Genomic DNA, 17,179 nt, shown 5'->3' with positions numbered 1-17,179 from the left:
TAATAGTAGTATGGAAGAGGGTAATGCATCACCATACTAAGACGTGACGTGAGTCTATGAAAGTCAGTGACAATTGAATTGCTCCATATTGTTAACAGATGTAGACAACTTGATTTGGGTCTACGAGATTTTCGTAACCGATGGTTGGTGATTAGGGTGTATGGCTCAAATTCGTTCGCATTATTGCAGATACAATTACTCTGTCTCCTCCTTACATTCTGAGTCTCTAAATCCCTATGCTTTCAAAGTTCGTCAACTATTGTCTAGAGGAGCAGTCAACTCGATTTATTTCAATTGATCAACAGTTATCACTACAATTATTCAATATGTTACCTAATTAACACCATTAGATGCCGGCGCAATGGTCTATATGTTAAGCGTTCTCGCGACCGAACGTCCTGAGTTCGAATCCCGCGTATAGGATTGTAGATACACAATGCTGAGGAGTCCCACACTGGGACCAGACGGCCATCCAGTGCTTCTAGGTTTTCAAAGGTGGTCTGACATTGATCGATTCATAGTCTCAATCAAAAACTGAACCCGCACAACCCCATACTGATAACTTTCATTAGTTTCTAAAAATGCCATGGAAAGTATATGAATGGTCAGATTATTCAAAATGTATATCGCAAATACATCACATTCTTCAGATTAATGTAATCTTTGTATTGCTCTATTGAAATCTAACAAAATTGAAAAGTTTAAGGGTTTCTACAGAGAATTTGTTATTTCGCATCATTGGTATTCAAGGCTATAACTACGCACCCGATATTCGAAATGCTGTCGCTAGATTTAGATATTCAAACAAAGATTGATCAGTTGCAGCCTTAAATATTAACAAAAGAAAATTCTAATCAGTCACAACTAAGATAAAACACATAATTTACATCCCACTGTTATCACCACTATACAAAACACTTTAAATAATATTGTTCTATTAAATTGCGATCTCATGTATTCGTGATCTAAACAGAAATAATTTAATCACTTATTGAATTAGACTGATTTTGATTAGACGATTCAACAATCATTCTCTACCTTTTCCATTCACTATAAATTTTATAATCTGTACATAATCAAGATCTAGTACATAAATAGATAATTTAATCATTTTATTTTATCAGAAAAAGAAAAATAATTATTATGATTAAAAATCTAGATTTAGTTACTAATGCTGATACATAGTTTATTAAAAGCTTTTAAAAGCCAATTATTTAATTGATAATATCACACTATTTTGTATCTAAGCAGTAACTTAATTGTTTTATGTTCAAAAAACAGATTTATTCCACAGTTTCTATCACTGTCGTTGTATGTATCATATTTACATACATACATACATACATACTTACTTACTTACTTCACTTACTTACTTACTTACTACTTACTTACTTACTTACTTTACTTACTTACTTTACCATTACTTGCTACTTACTTACTTTACTTTACCTCTACTTACTTACTTACTTACTTACTTACTTACTTACTTACTTACTTACTTACTTACTTACTTACTTACTTACTTACTTATTGTGTGTCCTATTCACTTCCAGCTCTTCTTCCTGATTCGTTTCTCCGCTGGAATGTGGTTTGTTCTCTGCCACGATAGGTTGTTACTGATAGTGTCTGATTAAGGGATCCGAATTATTTTGCTTACCAGAAGAAAAATGTCATTTTACCAGATATAAATCCAATAGGTTAATTCCATATTATAGATGACAAATAATTTTTCTTATTAAGTGTATATGTAGTTTCATTTGTCAAATTGGTGAGATTTTTTATAGTTTGATTTTGTTTACTATTAATCTAAATATTTTCCATTTAAAACACAATTATATAAATGACGAATATTCTTTTTGGCAATTTCTCATTAAATTCTACAATTTAATATCCAAATTAATAATCCATAAAATTTGTCAGGTTTAAGTCATTTCAGTGCTTCCAGGTTTTCCATGGTGGTCTAGCTTCAATTGACTCATGATTTTAACCAGTGAAATTTCATTTAAAATTGTAATACATCAATCATGGATTGTTGGTCATATAAAACATTATTGTTACGATTGCTAACCTTTTTGAGAAATTTGTTTAGAATTCACTCCAACCTACTAATTCGTGACTAGTTCATATTATTCTACATATAAGCTAATTTCTGATTTGTAATTACATTATTCTCTCTCTCTCTCTCTCACCTCATGTGAACCATATTTATTCTCAGAAAGGGGTTTATGTAGATATTATAGTATTCTAATAGTTGAGTTCATGAATCAAATAATGTTAGATTACCATTGAAAATGTAGAAGCAGTGGACGGCCGTTTCGTCCTAGTGTGCGACTAATCAGTGCACACCTACAATCCTGCATGCGGAACTTGTACCTAGGACTTTCAGTCTCGTGCGCAAACACTTAGGCTTTAAACCACTGAGCCGGCATTCAACAGTGTCTAACTTCGATCAATCCACGATATTGCGCCACCATCCACCATTGTCTTCAGTGAGTAATTGCCTCACAACAAGCACGATTGAAATATTCTGATCAGGGCTTCTCACTAGAACTCCACTTTATACATCTTGAAGCCAGTCACTAGTGAGTATATGATGATTATTAACAGAAAAGTGTTTTTGTGGATATTATAACATTTTAATAGTTCAGTTCTGAATCATTTATATCAGAACTTCATTTAACGTATAAGCTTATTCAAGTGAACGCTTCATATATGTCACCCAAGCATTAACGATTTTATTTTATTCTATATCAGTATAGGGTTGTGGAGATTATTGAGTTTAGATTGATATCATGAATGGATCAATGTTAGGCCATCATTGAAAACCTAGAAGCACTAAACGGCCGTTTCATCTTAGCATGAGACTCTTTAGCAAACAACCCTTGATTTACATGTTATAATTTCAAATGACGTACCTGACCAATCTTATGGATTATTAATTCAGCTATATAATTGTAGGACCTGGTAAAAAATTATTCAGAAGAATATTCTTTGTTCATTTAATTTTGTTTTAATATGATGGGAATTTTCCATTTAATTGATTTTGGACTTTGACTTATTGTTGATAAACTATCGCTCTATTTCTGCAAAAATATTTACAGAAAATTAAAGATGCAAACCAACTGTCAGTTATCAATTTTGTGATAAGAAAAAGAATTAGGGTTTTTTTTCTTGTTTTTCTTTTAAACAACTTATTGATAGACTGAAAGTTTATAACTGTGGTAAGCTCCATATAGAAAAGGGAATTTTTATATGACACCTTCCTTTCATAATATAGAGTTTCTTTTATCGGCTTGTCTGTTTAAATATTAATATCTGTATTTTCAAGGCCTCTTAATGCCCTGATATGACTGAGGATGGGAAGGACCAGCCCCCCCTTTCGAAACGCTCTCACGTTACCACGAGTATACAATCACTCCCAGAGATATTCTACTAATGTTCTTCTCGCAGTGTTACTGTTTTTTTATGAAATTGAGAAGACGAAAAGCAAATATCCGGATACTGAGAAAACAAATAGCGGCTTCCATGAGACTGCATCTCCTAACATTGCTCTACTACCATATGCATTAGACCTCTAGGTGAAAGGCTCGAGGAGGTGCTCCCCAAGAAAATCACCTACTGCAGTTTTGGCACCCCGATAGTATTCCAGCTCTCACAGAAGTCGAATGATTTAGGTGGCTCTTATATATTTGATGCTTCTTTGGACCAATGTTTATGTATTTAAAAAAATAAATAAACACTATTTTCAGGAGATTATTTTTGCCGTTCTTGTGATTAGTTTAATGGATAATATAATTAAGGAACACTTTTACATTCATTTAATTTCCAATCATAATTATATTGTATCTATTTTTGTTGTTAGAAAATTTGACCATCATCTGATGAGAAATTCATTACTGAGTTCAGTAGATGATGTAAAAAGTGTTTCAATTTCTGTAATAACCTAGGTTGAATTTTGATCAGTGATGTTTCACCATGTTGAACGTTATGCCGACAGTTACCATGGTTATATAATATCAACAGCTGATTAAATTCGAAAATATAAAGGGTTGGTTCTGGTCAAAGTGGTGTCGTATTTGCTATTGAACATAGATTTATCGAACATAATTTAGTTTGCGGTTCTGAATACAAATTCTTAAGGAAACGTAGAGTTAAGATAAAAGTGTAAATATAGTGCTTTCATTTTCAGAGCTCTCGCAACCTTAATTTAGAACCTTGTATATTGAGTCATAAACATATATTACAAAAAATAATAAAATCTCGAGCTGTTTCATTATAGCGATCATAGACCTCATCATACGAAATAATCATTGCCATCTAGCTTTGGAGACAGATGTTTTATCGAAGGTGATCGGTAACTCTAATTGTCTATAGCTTTTCAATAATTTTATCGTACTTTGAGAAGAAAACATACGAAACATACATGTTAATCATGACTGAAGCAAGAAAAACCTAAGCTAATGGAATACTATAAATCAATTTATTTTGTAGATTTGCTTTAGTCGCCTACGATCTAGAACTAATTAGTTATTTGGAAACCCACAAAATGCATATACTATATATGAGGAAAAATCTTGAATAAATGGTCAGTTAGGAAGACATATTTGTCTAAAAGACACACATATCTGACTATACTTGATTTTAGATAAGTTCTGTCCACTACACCACAAATGAGGTTTGGACAGAATGCATTGTAAAAACATAAGATTGAGGGGAAATTAATCTTATTTAAAGGTTGTTTACGTGATAATGGCTCTCTCAAGAATTCATAAAGTTTAAGAGGGATAAAACTAAGAAAATAAAGTACACTACGCTTGACAAAAAGGCATCTTTCCCAATATTTGAGTTTGGAATTGATCACATAGATGAGAAAATAAACAGTGTATCCAGCAGTCAACCTGATCTATCTGCACCAAACAAATTGCTTATTAGAATAATCAAATGTGGACATATTCTCATTTCATGTGACCTCCAATTTTGCCCATCAGTTTACACGTGCTTGCCGACAATTTTTTAAGATAATCAGTGAACAAAAGACGTTCAATACGTAAAATGCAAATCAACGTAGTAATCCTTAAAGATACTGTTGTCTGAAATTTGTTCAACTGAGATTTGATGATCGATTAAATAAATGTATTAGTCACCCGTCAATTACTTATTTTTTTTCGTTACGCTAATTTCAAATCAGTAGATTTTGAAAAGAACGAATTTTTGTTAGCTAGTTGTAAATAGTCTGCGGTCCTCTCTCGACTATATCCAATTATGTAACATCTCGATATAATACACACGATTCTGAGTCACTTCGACAGTTGACTAAGTTGTAATTTGATAAGTCGAATTCGATCAACATAAAAAAGGTACCATATACACATGACATTGATTGCTACTCAGTGATCAATTAATTAAATATACCATGGATTTTAAATTATAAATTGATTTGATCGAATCTATTACACTTTCCCACACCAATTAAACTCCTGTATATTGTTTGTGGCGCTTAGATACATATTAAGTAACTCATGATTAAACATATATGATGTTACATCATAAATTGGACAGGATTGTGTACAAGCTTTGTCTAAAATTTAACTGGGTTTTACGTGAATTCTGAATAAAAACCTTACTAAATGCTAAAACGTTTGCGCAAATATCCCTCATCATGAATAAAGGTCATCGATAGAAGCAATGGAAAAATAACGATTCATGGGTATTTTACCAATCCTAATTTCGAATCTCTCATAAGTTTACTTAAATTAAAGTCATGGAAGTAAGAACTTAACAACATCGTTTATATCATCTCAGATTATATTAATCCGATTTGACTAATTCACTTACATACGATCTTGCCTATTGATGAATTTGATCAATACCAGAACAACAAATGTATCAGAATAATACAAAGCTGTTTATTACCTGGACCCTCTTTAGCTGCTTAAAACCTAGAAACAATAGTATCTAGAAAAGAACAAAAAAGAATACCGATACTTTGTTTTATATTATTAAAAACTATTAAAATAACTACAGTCTGCATAGGAGAATTATAGAAATATCCTAGTAGCTGAATATTCACATGTTCATTGGTTTGAAAATTCTAGAAAAAAACAATAACAACAGCAACTTTGAAACACATGACAACCAACGTTTAGAACTCATCAATAGATGTCAAATTCATGTTATAACAACTTTAAAATTAGATAGATGAACAAAGTAAAAATGATTAAATTCACTTGGTATTGTTTGGCTTGTATCTTCCCATTGAGCTTTTTTTATTTATTTATTTATAAGACTGAAATTGATCAATCTGTAATTGGCATATGTGCATACTGTGCGTATGCCTCGATATTGCCTTAATTCATAAGCTTTTTGTAAGCAATGATGGATAGTGGCTAGCAATGGAATCCAGGACGCGTTCCTGAATTCCATTGCTAGCCACTATCCATCATTGCTTACAAAAATGATTAAGCTTCAGAAAAGAAAATGATATAAGAATGATAAATAAATAAATAAATAAATAAATAAAAGAATTTTCCAACTGAGCAATTGAAATTATATAGATACTATGCAGTTACCATGCTAGTTCATAATTTGTAACTATGTCCTCTTAGATAGATAAGTTCAATTTCAATAGATTAATAGTAACCGACTTGGCTAAATAGAATAAATACAAAGTTGAGTAAGCATTGGTTTATTTTTAAACGATCAACTTTATATTCAGTATTAAGTAAATTAAAGGTAAAATAAATCGGTTAATCTTATCTATTGTAGAAAATACTTAGAAATATGAATATGAACCTTACTTTATGTTTCTTTTCAAATGTAAGATGAGAATTTCACCATTTTTTTGTTGGTTACTAACTAAATATTAGTAATAACAAACGGAAACTTATTATCATGTTTATGTTCCATGATTGAGGTGCTTCACAGCGGTGATTGAAGAATAATATTGTCCGACCGGCCATTTTTTTTTTAAAAAAAATTTTCCAACCCCAAATTACAATATTTTTCATCCCGTGTTTCGTCCAATGAAATGGCTAGTTCCAAAAATTAGATTTAATTGGTTAGTTATGTCTTGAAAATTGTTATAAATTATCAGTACTTGTCGACGAAGCACAATCTCAATCGTCATTATGGAGCAGAGTAACGTGCCGAGTACGAGCGCTGGTGTTTCTCACGTAACGGAAATGGAGGAAGTCTTTTTGACTACCTTGTTTCTGGTTGCGTTTCCATCGGTTGAAGCGTTAAAGACCACTATCACAAATTTTGAAAGATCGACTTACAGTCATTATGTAGTGAGAGATTCGCATATTGGCAGAGATCAAAAATCCTACATTAAATTTGTGTGTTGGCGAAATGGGCGTATAAGATCTAGCGGTTCGTCACAACGTATTAGACGGAGGAGGTAATTTGGTAAATTGTTTTATAATTTTTTTTAATGAAGGGCTTCTATGAACACCCAATGTCCAGCATTTATGTTTTGTAAGATTATAGACGGCTATTGGACTGTTGTACGTGGGAATGTACATCACAATCACGAGTGCAATTCCCTGAGGTACCAGGGTAATTCATGGATGCGCAGGTTAACGGATGGGGAGTTTGAAACTGTGAGACCGCTGCTGATTTCCGGTACCGCTGCATTCCACATCAGGAATTTTGCTTACCAATCTTATGGGACGCCACGGGGACGTACTACGTACACGTCGACACTAGCCGGTGCTCGTGTCCATTCTTCATTGAAAACGGATTACCATGCCGTCACGTATTGGCTTACTGCACACACAGTAACACCGATGTGAACGTACAGTCAATTTGTGACAGGTGGTTACACTATGATGGTTATCTGACTCATATTGCAGTTGAAAATTATTTCCCAATGCAACTGAGTCAGCCAAGCATGAAGAATGCGGTGATAGCGTTAATCAGGCGAATGTCGGAGGAACAATGCAGTTCACTTCATGACTTCATAGTTCACGGTAGACTACCAACAACGCCAGTAAACTTACATGGAGAACAGCATTCGTACACCCTTTCAAGAACCTCGACTAACGTAGCAGTGCCGTTTATACAACGAGGAACTGTTGATTTGGATGAAACGCTCAGTAACGATGAGGAGGAAGTAATTTCTATTAACTCGGAAGAGTTAACTGAACGGGACATCGAAAATGAAGAAGAGCATGACGAGAATCGACTCTGCGACATCTGTAATCTTGCGCAGCCTCCGTGTGAAACCGGTGATGCGGTTGGTTGGGTTTTCTGTAGATGTGAAGCAATGTTTCATACCTTCTGTGCCTACGACCCATCGCCGAACGTACGAGCAGTGCACTGTCCTATCTGTGGCGCCATTACAAACTAATAGTGATGACGTTCGACCGCGAGAACGAGTAAAGGCCCTTTTCAGGGCCACCCACAATTTGATTTCCATTATTTTTTATCTACTACTTTTCCGCCGCAAAGGTCAAGTGATTAAGCACTTATTAATGTCTCATGAATTTAGATATCCCTTAGAGATTAATAGTGGAAAAGCGATTATCGTTCATGTATTCGTAAACTTGTTTCTAACGTTTATTAGATATAAAGGTTAAGAAAACTTAGACAAGATTTTGTCATCTAATGAAGACTAATCTAGTAATTTTATATTGAAAATAATGTGATTAGCGTTCATGTTTTAGTAACACATTTGTAAACTATCTAATAAAAGTACATTTTGAGTACATTTTAATAGGAATATTTTAAATGACTGATTAAACAAACTAGTTTTTATTACGACCAAAAAATTAATTTTAAAATACAGAACTACAAATAATTTACAAGTGAACACAATAAGCCGTTTCAATGGACTTTTACAATTTAACCACATTTAAATCTAACGTTGTCTAATTCTCATTATGAATGAACATTTACAAAATAATCCTTTACTAAATATTAAGTGTCTTTTTCGGAAAATTTATTACTACTTTCATATACTGTCAAAGTCAGTTCATTAAATGATCGTCTACGGTTGGTTCACCTGAATTATACATATTGCAACCAGTAATTTATCATGATGATTTATTGATATGTTGATTTCTTTTTCCCATTAACACACCGTGTGTTACAAAAAAGCCTATGCACACACTTTGGTGATAATTTGTTTATTAATTTGGTATTAAATATTTGACTACCGACCTCATTCAGTAATCACTATTATCAAATATTCAAACCGGTTTACAGATGCTTTTTCCCAAAAACTTTCTTTTACTGGGATACATATGATTATTCCTGTTCCGATAACTAACGACTTCAATTCAAGGTATACTTGATCGGAAAACAAAAATTGATCCCAATACACATTCACTAACAGTAGGATTGCATGGTAATGCAATTAAGTTGGTGTCTTTTTCTTCAAAAGTCTAAATTTTTTTCAAGACTAAGATTACACAAAAAAAATTATTCATTATCATTAAATTTCAAATGTAAAAAATGAAAATTCTGGTATCCAATCACAGCTCCAGATGTGATTTCGATTTCAACTAATCAGATTACAAAGATGAACAGTTTACGACCAATCACAAAATTATTAAAGGTAACAAAATGTTTGTTCATTATCACTTGAGCACACACTTGCAAAACAAGTCCACCAATCAATGATACCTAAATTTTTCATTCACACCCCACAATTTTTTTAAAAGGGGTGGTAGGGAATCATATAGGCCGGTTACTTAATGTCAACCGTGATTGAATGTTTGAGCAGAATATCAGTAATTACCATAAATAACAAATATGTTGTCAAGACAACTGACATACAGTTTTTTTATCTCATGAATTACTGGTTATGTTTTTGCATTGATGAAACTGTATTTATTTAGTACATAATGGTAGTAAATATGAACTCAATATTTCATGGGAGATGATCATGGTGTTAACATATAATTAGCTCTGTTTCTCCCATGCCGTAAAATTAAATAAAACCAAGAGATTATCATTGATCTACATATTTTACAGTACTTAGGTAGTTAGAATTCATCTATTAAACTATGGACAGTCACCTTAATATGAATCTGCTCAACGTTTTGCTAGTCAGTATATGAATTAATGAAATGGATATTCAGCAATTAATAATAGTACTTGTCTAATAGGTTTTAAATAATTAGCACCATTATTTGTGGATTGAATGTATCTAAAGAGAAGACACAAATTAAATAGATTCGTATTATAAGACTATTTAGTGGTGCACATCTACTACTCTTCACGTTGGAAGTGAATTGAGGGCCTTCAGTTACTAGAGAGCTCACGATAATCATCATTATGGAGTTCTGAGTATTATTGAATTGAGTTCGATTCCAACATACGAGGTCGTGGATGCGGACTGCTGAGGAGTCCCATACTAGGATGAAGTAGTCATTCAGTGCTTACAGATCTAACATTGATCCGTTCATGATTTCAATAAAACTCGACAATTTCCACAACTCTATACTCATAGATTTATATCATTCTACCATGTTCATTGTTCTTGTTTTCATTAAATTAATTAAGTTTATGGTAAATATTGATGAGAAGCCAAATGATTATCTGAGTACTTTCTGAATTTAATCAATACTTCAAGTCATGTAATGTAGTATTCAAAAAGACTCCTTACTTATAAAAATTTCTCAGAAAATCATTTAAGTACATTGTATTTTTTAAAATTAACAATTTGTTAAAATCAGATGGGTTTTGTGGATATTATAGTAATTTCAATGGTTAAGATCATGAGTCAGTTGAAGCTAGACCACCATGGAATACCTGGAAGCACTGGACAGCCGTTTCGTCCTAATGTGGGACTCTTCGGCAGTGCGCATCCACGTCCTCACCCCTTGCGAGATTCGAACCCTGGACCTACTGGTTTCGCACTTCAACTGACTGATGATCTTAACCATTGAAATATGTTAAAACCTTACATTATTATTATTATTATTGAAGTTTGAATAACGAAATTGGATTAACAGAATCATAACTAAAAAAATAATAAGCAGATTGCTAAGCTATGTCATTTTTTCCCTAATCCTACTTGTTACATAACTGGTTAGGTATTTTTTTCCTATTTTCTTTTAGTGGTTTTCGTTTTCGTACGTGAAAATTATTGACCTCGGGATTTTTTCTTTTTTTAAGAAAAAATAACAGTATAGGATTAATACATATACCTATGTTTTATATCTGTAATCCACTTCATTAAATAATTACATGATTTTGAATAAAGTAAGAACAAATATTGTAGTAGAATAGCATGAATTCATTCTTATTTCGTAGGTTCTTGTCAGCTGCTTACAGCATGTGATATTTAAAAATCATAATTACATAATGGGTTTAAATTACTTACATGAGAGGATTTTTAAGATGCAGCGAAGGAATATTAGTCACCAAGACGAGGAAAAATTAATAACCATCTCCTTTTGAACACATGTCAGGTTTTTGGCGTTTAATAGCAATGGCGTCAGAAGACTGGAGATTGGTTGTTTACTAATCACCTCAAAGGATTGCAGGGTATCTACCTGATGTCCTGTATCAAGGAGATATTTGATGATCGCAATGTTTAGTCTTTCTTCCTCTTGTTCTGATAATTTTTTTTCTTTTCCTTTAAACTCTTTCTTGCATCAACTACATCACTGAGTTTTACTTCAACTATCTTTCAAATTAATAATCGTGTTTTATCAACTGAGCACTACTCACTACATTCCTATCAATGTTTACTCATTGTGCAATCACTTGTTCCTGGCCCTCTGAACTGTTATCATAATCAATGTTGTAGAATGATCTTTCACACAAGGGATATATATTTACAATATTCAGTCTATTAGATTTATTTACACCCTTGCTATACCATACGAATATGTCTTCCACATAACTTCCAACGAAACCCTCTCATGTATGTAATTTAAACCCATTATGTAATCATGTTTTTAAATATCACAGGTTGTAAGCAGCTGACGAGAACCTACAAAATAAGAATGGATTTATGCTATTCTGCTAGAATCATTGATCTTGCTCTTTTCAAAATGATAAAGGGAACTGTGTATGAAATTACATTATTATTTATCTAAACATAATAAAATTCATTAAGAATCACTATGTTGTTTTTCTTTCCGTTATTAACTATTTTGTGTGTGTGTGTGTGTGAAGTAAAGATAATTAAGAGTTAAGAAAAATAAAAAGTAATAATGTAATCCCTTTGTTTGTATAAATCTCTCATTATCATAGATTTAATTATATTTTGTCTAAACTAGATTCATCCATATGCTTTAATTAGTTATTTTAATAATTATAATGGAAATTGAATTATACAACTATGATATATAATCAATATATAAAGTGTACACATGAATATTTAAAGTGCTATTTATATCTTTGTATTGATGTACTCTTCGGGACTTGATCTGAACTCTCAGCGCGTTAGTTATTGGGTTGCTGAGTTCATATAGATATTCATGTGTTCAAATAGGATATATATATATATATATATATTAACTCTGTGTGGTTGAGTCTTCCTGTTGTTGATGAATTAGGATTAGTATGAATCAGTCTCTACTGGTGTTTTTGTTTATTTTGAGTCTATTTGTCATGATTTTATCAATCCGTAATAAATATTTTCATTAAAGTGTAGTGGTATTTAGCAATGGAATCTAGAATTTGAATAAACATACCTCTACCTAAATGACAATATCCAGGTAATTAGTACAGAATAAACATATTCCAGTTGGGGACTGATTAATCACAGTCATTAACATCCATATTGGGAAGATTTGAACCAGTTTTTATCTTTCCGCAAAATTAATAGGAATATTAGAAGTTATTCAAATTTTACTGTTTTAATCAATGTCTCTTATGTATGATGAATAAATTCTATAAGAATGCAATTAAAACCATAAGTTGGACGAAAAATATTATCTGTTTAACACATTCCTCATCAAATCTATAAAGTAATCTGTTTTGCAGTTAAGAATAAAATTAACACTAAATAAATGATACTTCGTCAACTTTATGATATTTTAATCAGAAAGGGGTTTTTGTGGATATTATATTAATTTAATATCAACAATGAAGATCATGAGTCAATTGAAGCTAGACCACTATGGAAAACCTGGAAGCACTGGACGGCCATTTCGTCTCATTGTGGAAATCTTCAGCAGTGTCCATCCAGGACCCCACCTCGCGGGATCCGAACTCAGGACTTATCAGTCTCACGCCAGCCGCTTAACCAACTAAACCATTGAGACAACCGGCATCCAACGGTGTTAATGTCTAACTTCAACTAATCCACGAAATTGAGCGACACATCCACCATTGTTATCAGTGAGTCCCTATCTCACAACTGACCCGGTTGAACTCCACTGGTCACTAGTTCTCACTAGAACTCCACTATATACATCTTCAAGCCATTCACCAGTGAGCATATGTTGATTAGTATCAGTAGGGTTTTTGTGAAGATTGTAGTAATTTCAACAGTTGTTTCATACTGGTATGAATCTTCTTAAGAGTGAGCCTCCATGATCTATTCGAACCCCTCGTGTAGGATCTTGGATGTGCAATACTGAGGAGTCCTACAATAGGACGAAATGACCATCCTGTGCTTCCAGGTTTTGCATGTTGATTAAGCTTCAATTGACTCATGAATTCAACTATTAAATTTACAATCTTTCCTCTAAAATCATTTAGAAGTTCATCTAATGTGAAATTCGGTCTAAAAACAATATTATATAATCGGTTAATTATAAAAGATTCATTACATAACAACATGAATTCACTAATTTATACAAATATTCGTCAAGATTAGAACGAATAGCTTGACAGAAATCGTGCGCCGAGTAAATAGAAATTATATATTTCTTTGATGATTTTGATTTTGACTATTACCCTGAAGAAGTCCAGACAAGTTAGCTGGACAAAACGTTGGAATTATTTAAATCTCAATCGCTGAGATTATTTCAAATATAATTTTCACATATAATGGATTGACTAAGTTTGATGATAAGTAATCCAATATCCATATTTTTTCTAGTAGTAATAGTATGTAATTAATAAAATGAATGTCATAAAAACTAAACTATTATATTATTAAGAAGAATGACAAATTACATAAGATGATATTCTAAATTAAAGCTGAATAAATATATTGAAAATATTGAGAAAGTTTGTAACGAATTCATATCACTAATCAATTAAGTAATATCTATAGACCTAACAAGGAAACATTAAATGAATGAAATTCTGAATGAATTTAGAGTTTTGATAAGGAACTAATTGAAGAAGAATATTTCTTCATTCAACTTGTGTTTTTTTTAACATCTTAATATGAATATAATTTACTATATATATATCCAAGCTGAATTATTGACTTGTTTCATTATTTACTGTATATATTCTTATAACAAAGGTATTAGTCAATCCTGTTGATTACTATACAACAATATAGGCATTAAATGATATTGTATAAATACTATTATGTATATCTTGGCATATCACATTGATAGCGGTCATGCTGTAGATAAGTCGAAATCATTTCGAGTGGTCTATCGTATACCTTCATCATTTCCCAACGGAGTTCGTTCCCGCCTTCTACATATAGCTGAAGCCATAGGAATTTGTACATATAACCCCAATTTATGTATACAGAAGAAATTCGTAACCCCCCTATTCCTCCCATGGTCAGTTATAACTTAACTAACGATTTTTAAAAAATTATTATTATTCGTTTTATTTTATTTTTGTTATCATTAGCCTTATTTTCACATCTAGTATTTGTTTGTAATTTTTCGCCTCTTTCCTTTTGTATTCTTCACTATCTAATTATTTACACACATCTTATTACGTAATGATTTTAATGTTTTGTGTTGACTATTCCAAGTCTATTTACCCATGTTTGACCTTCTATTTCCAACGTTTAACTATTGATAAGACTTTTGTTATCGTATTTTATTATTCTTACTACTAACAGTACACTTGTCTTCTTACTATCAACTTGTATTTTTACTTATTATGTGTGGTGACCTATTCTATTTCATTGTGAATAATGACCCATATATTGCTTTGATTGGTTTAACATTTTCGTATAAATATTCATGTTTATTAGAATAAAGCCTGATGACGATCTAATTGAAAACAAGTGTTCGCTTATATATGTTGTTCTATTATTTATATGATGTGTATGATACAATCCAGTTTTCAGCTTTATAATTTAAGCTAATTATAATATCATTCATCGGTATAGTCAATTATAAATCATGATATATATATTTTTTGACAAATAGTCCTTATTTAATCTTTAAAGTACTTCACATTTACTTTGATAGTTTCCTTGATTTCTTATAGATGATTTTTATGGGCTGATCACAAAAAAAAAATTGAAGTACCATTCAATGTCAAAAAGTACTATACATTTATTATTTGATCATGAAAAATATATCATTTAAGATATATATGGGGATTTACCAAAAAAAGGCCCTTGATTGAGGAATTACACTCAATGTATAACAGCTAGCTTACTTCAATATTTTTTTAAATCTTCACATGTCACAGTTAATTAATTAAACAGTAAGGATTTTTTCCTTGATGTATATCACTCAAACATTTAGGATGTTAAAAGAGGGAAAACAAATATTTCGTATCTTATAGACATTACAGGTTCCTTATTAAATATCATGCAAAAGTTTTCTTTCTAGGTTTTTGATTTATTACTCCTAATAAAGAGGACAATTGACAGACTTGTTTGAGGTAAAGACCAGTGTTAGACAAGGTTGCTTGCTTTCACCTTTTCTCTTTCTTCTGGTGATCGACTGGATTATGAAGACGTCAACATCTGGCAGGAAGAATGTGATACAGTGGACAGATGGGATGCAGCTGGAGGATTTAGACTTCTCAGAAGATTTGGCTTTTCTGTCGCACACACAACAACAAATCCAGAAGACGACCAGTGTAGCCGCAGCCTCAGCAGCAGTAGGTCTCAACATACACTAAGAGAAAAGCAAGATTCTTCGATAAAACACAACATGCAACAATCGAATCACACTTGACAAAGAAGATTTGGAAAATGTAAAAACCCTTACATATCTGAGCAACATTACTGATGAACACGGTGGATCTGATGCAGATGTGAAGGCACGAATCGGTAAAGCAAGAGTAGCATACTTACAATTGAAGAACATCTGGAACTCAAACCAAAATTCAACCAACACCAAGGTCAGAATTTTCAATACGAATGTCAAGACAGTTCTACTGTATGGGGCAGAAACCTGGAGAACTACGAAAGCCATAATCCAGAAAATACAGGTGCTTATTAACAGTTGTCTACGTAAAATACTTCGGATCCATTGGCCAGACACCATTAGCAACAACCTACTGTGGGAGAGAACAAACCAGATCCCAGTGAAGGAAGAAGTCAGGAAGGAGCGCTGGAAATGGATAGGACACACATTGAGGAAAGCACCCAACTGCGTCACAAGACAAGCCCTCACATGGAATCGTCAATGCCAAAGGAGAAGAGGAAGACCAAAGAACACAATACGTTGAGAAATGGAGACAGATATCAGAAGAATGAACAAAAATTGGATAGAAATGGAAAGGAGGGCCCAGGACAGAGTGAGTTGGAGAATACTGGTCGGCGTCCTATGCTCCATTGGGAGTAACAGATGTGAGTAAGTAAGTAACTAACTCCTAATAAAATCGAAAACTTATATAGTCAGCTAGAGTCCACCGATAGAAATTCTATTTGAATATAAATCATACACTTTATATTTCTAACAAAATAATCACTAACTTGTACACAACTTATCAATCGAATGTCATTTAGAACTCATTTGTATAGTTTTAATCATCGAATCAAGTTTTGCCATGAAACAGTTCAATTTTAACAGACTGTATTATGATAAAATTGTCGTTATCTTGTACAATATTCAAATTATAGGCGAGACTATAACTCATGGACGAACCAATCACGTATAAGATAACAGGTAACGGATTTTGGCACAAAATTCACTCGTCCATTTGGCTTAATAGAGTTTTGGCATTATCCCTGATGTTAGTTCGTGATGAAAACATTAAATCTAATTCCTAACATTAACTATCAACTGTAAATCATAATTCGAATTCCTCACACTAACTTATAACCCTCATTTTGTCCTATTTATCAGGTGGATACTCTTTAGGTCAGTCTAATGTCGCTCAAACTATAGTC

General features: G+C 32.4%; 1 protein-coding gene across 1 annotated transcript in view; it reads left to right on the top strand.

Moving 5' to 3' along the window:
- Positions 1–17,179, top strand: part of ARRB1_6 (Beta-arrestin-1) — a 94,693-nt gene that overhangs the window by 43,357 nt on the left and 34,157 nt on the right. The window lies entirely within an intron of this gene.

The sequence above is a fragment of the Schistosoma haematobium genome, chromosome 1 (genome assembly GCF_000699445.3).
Source record: "Schistosoma haematobium chromosome 1, whole genome shotgun sequence".
Taxonomy (NCBI): domain Eukaryota; kingdom Metazoa; phylum Platyhelminthes; class Trematoda; order Strigeidida; family Schistosomatidae; genus Schistosoma; species Schistosoma haematobium.
This window is presented reverse-complemented; position numbering and strand designations above follow the sequence as displayed.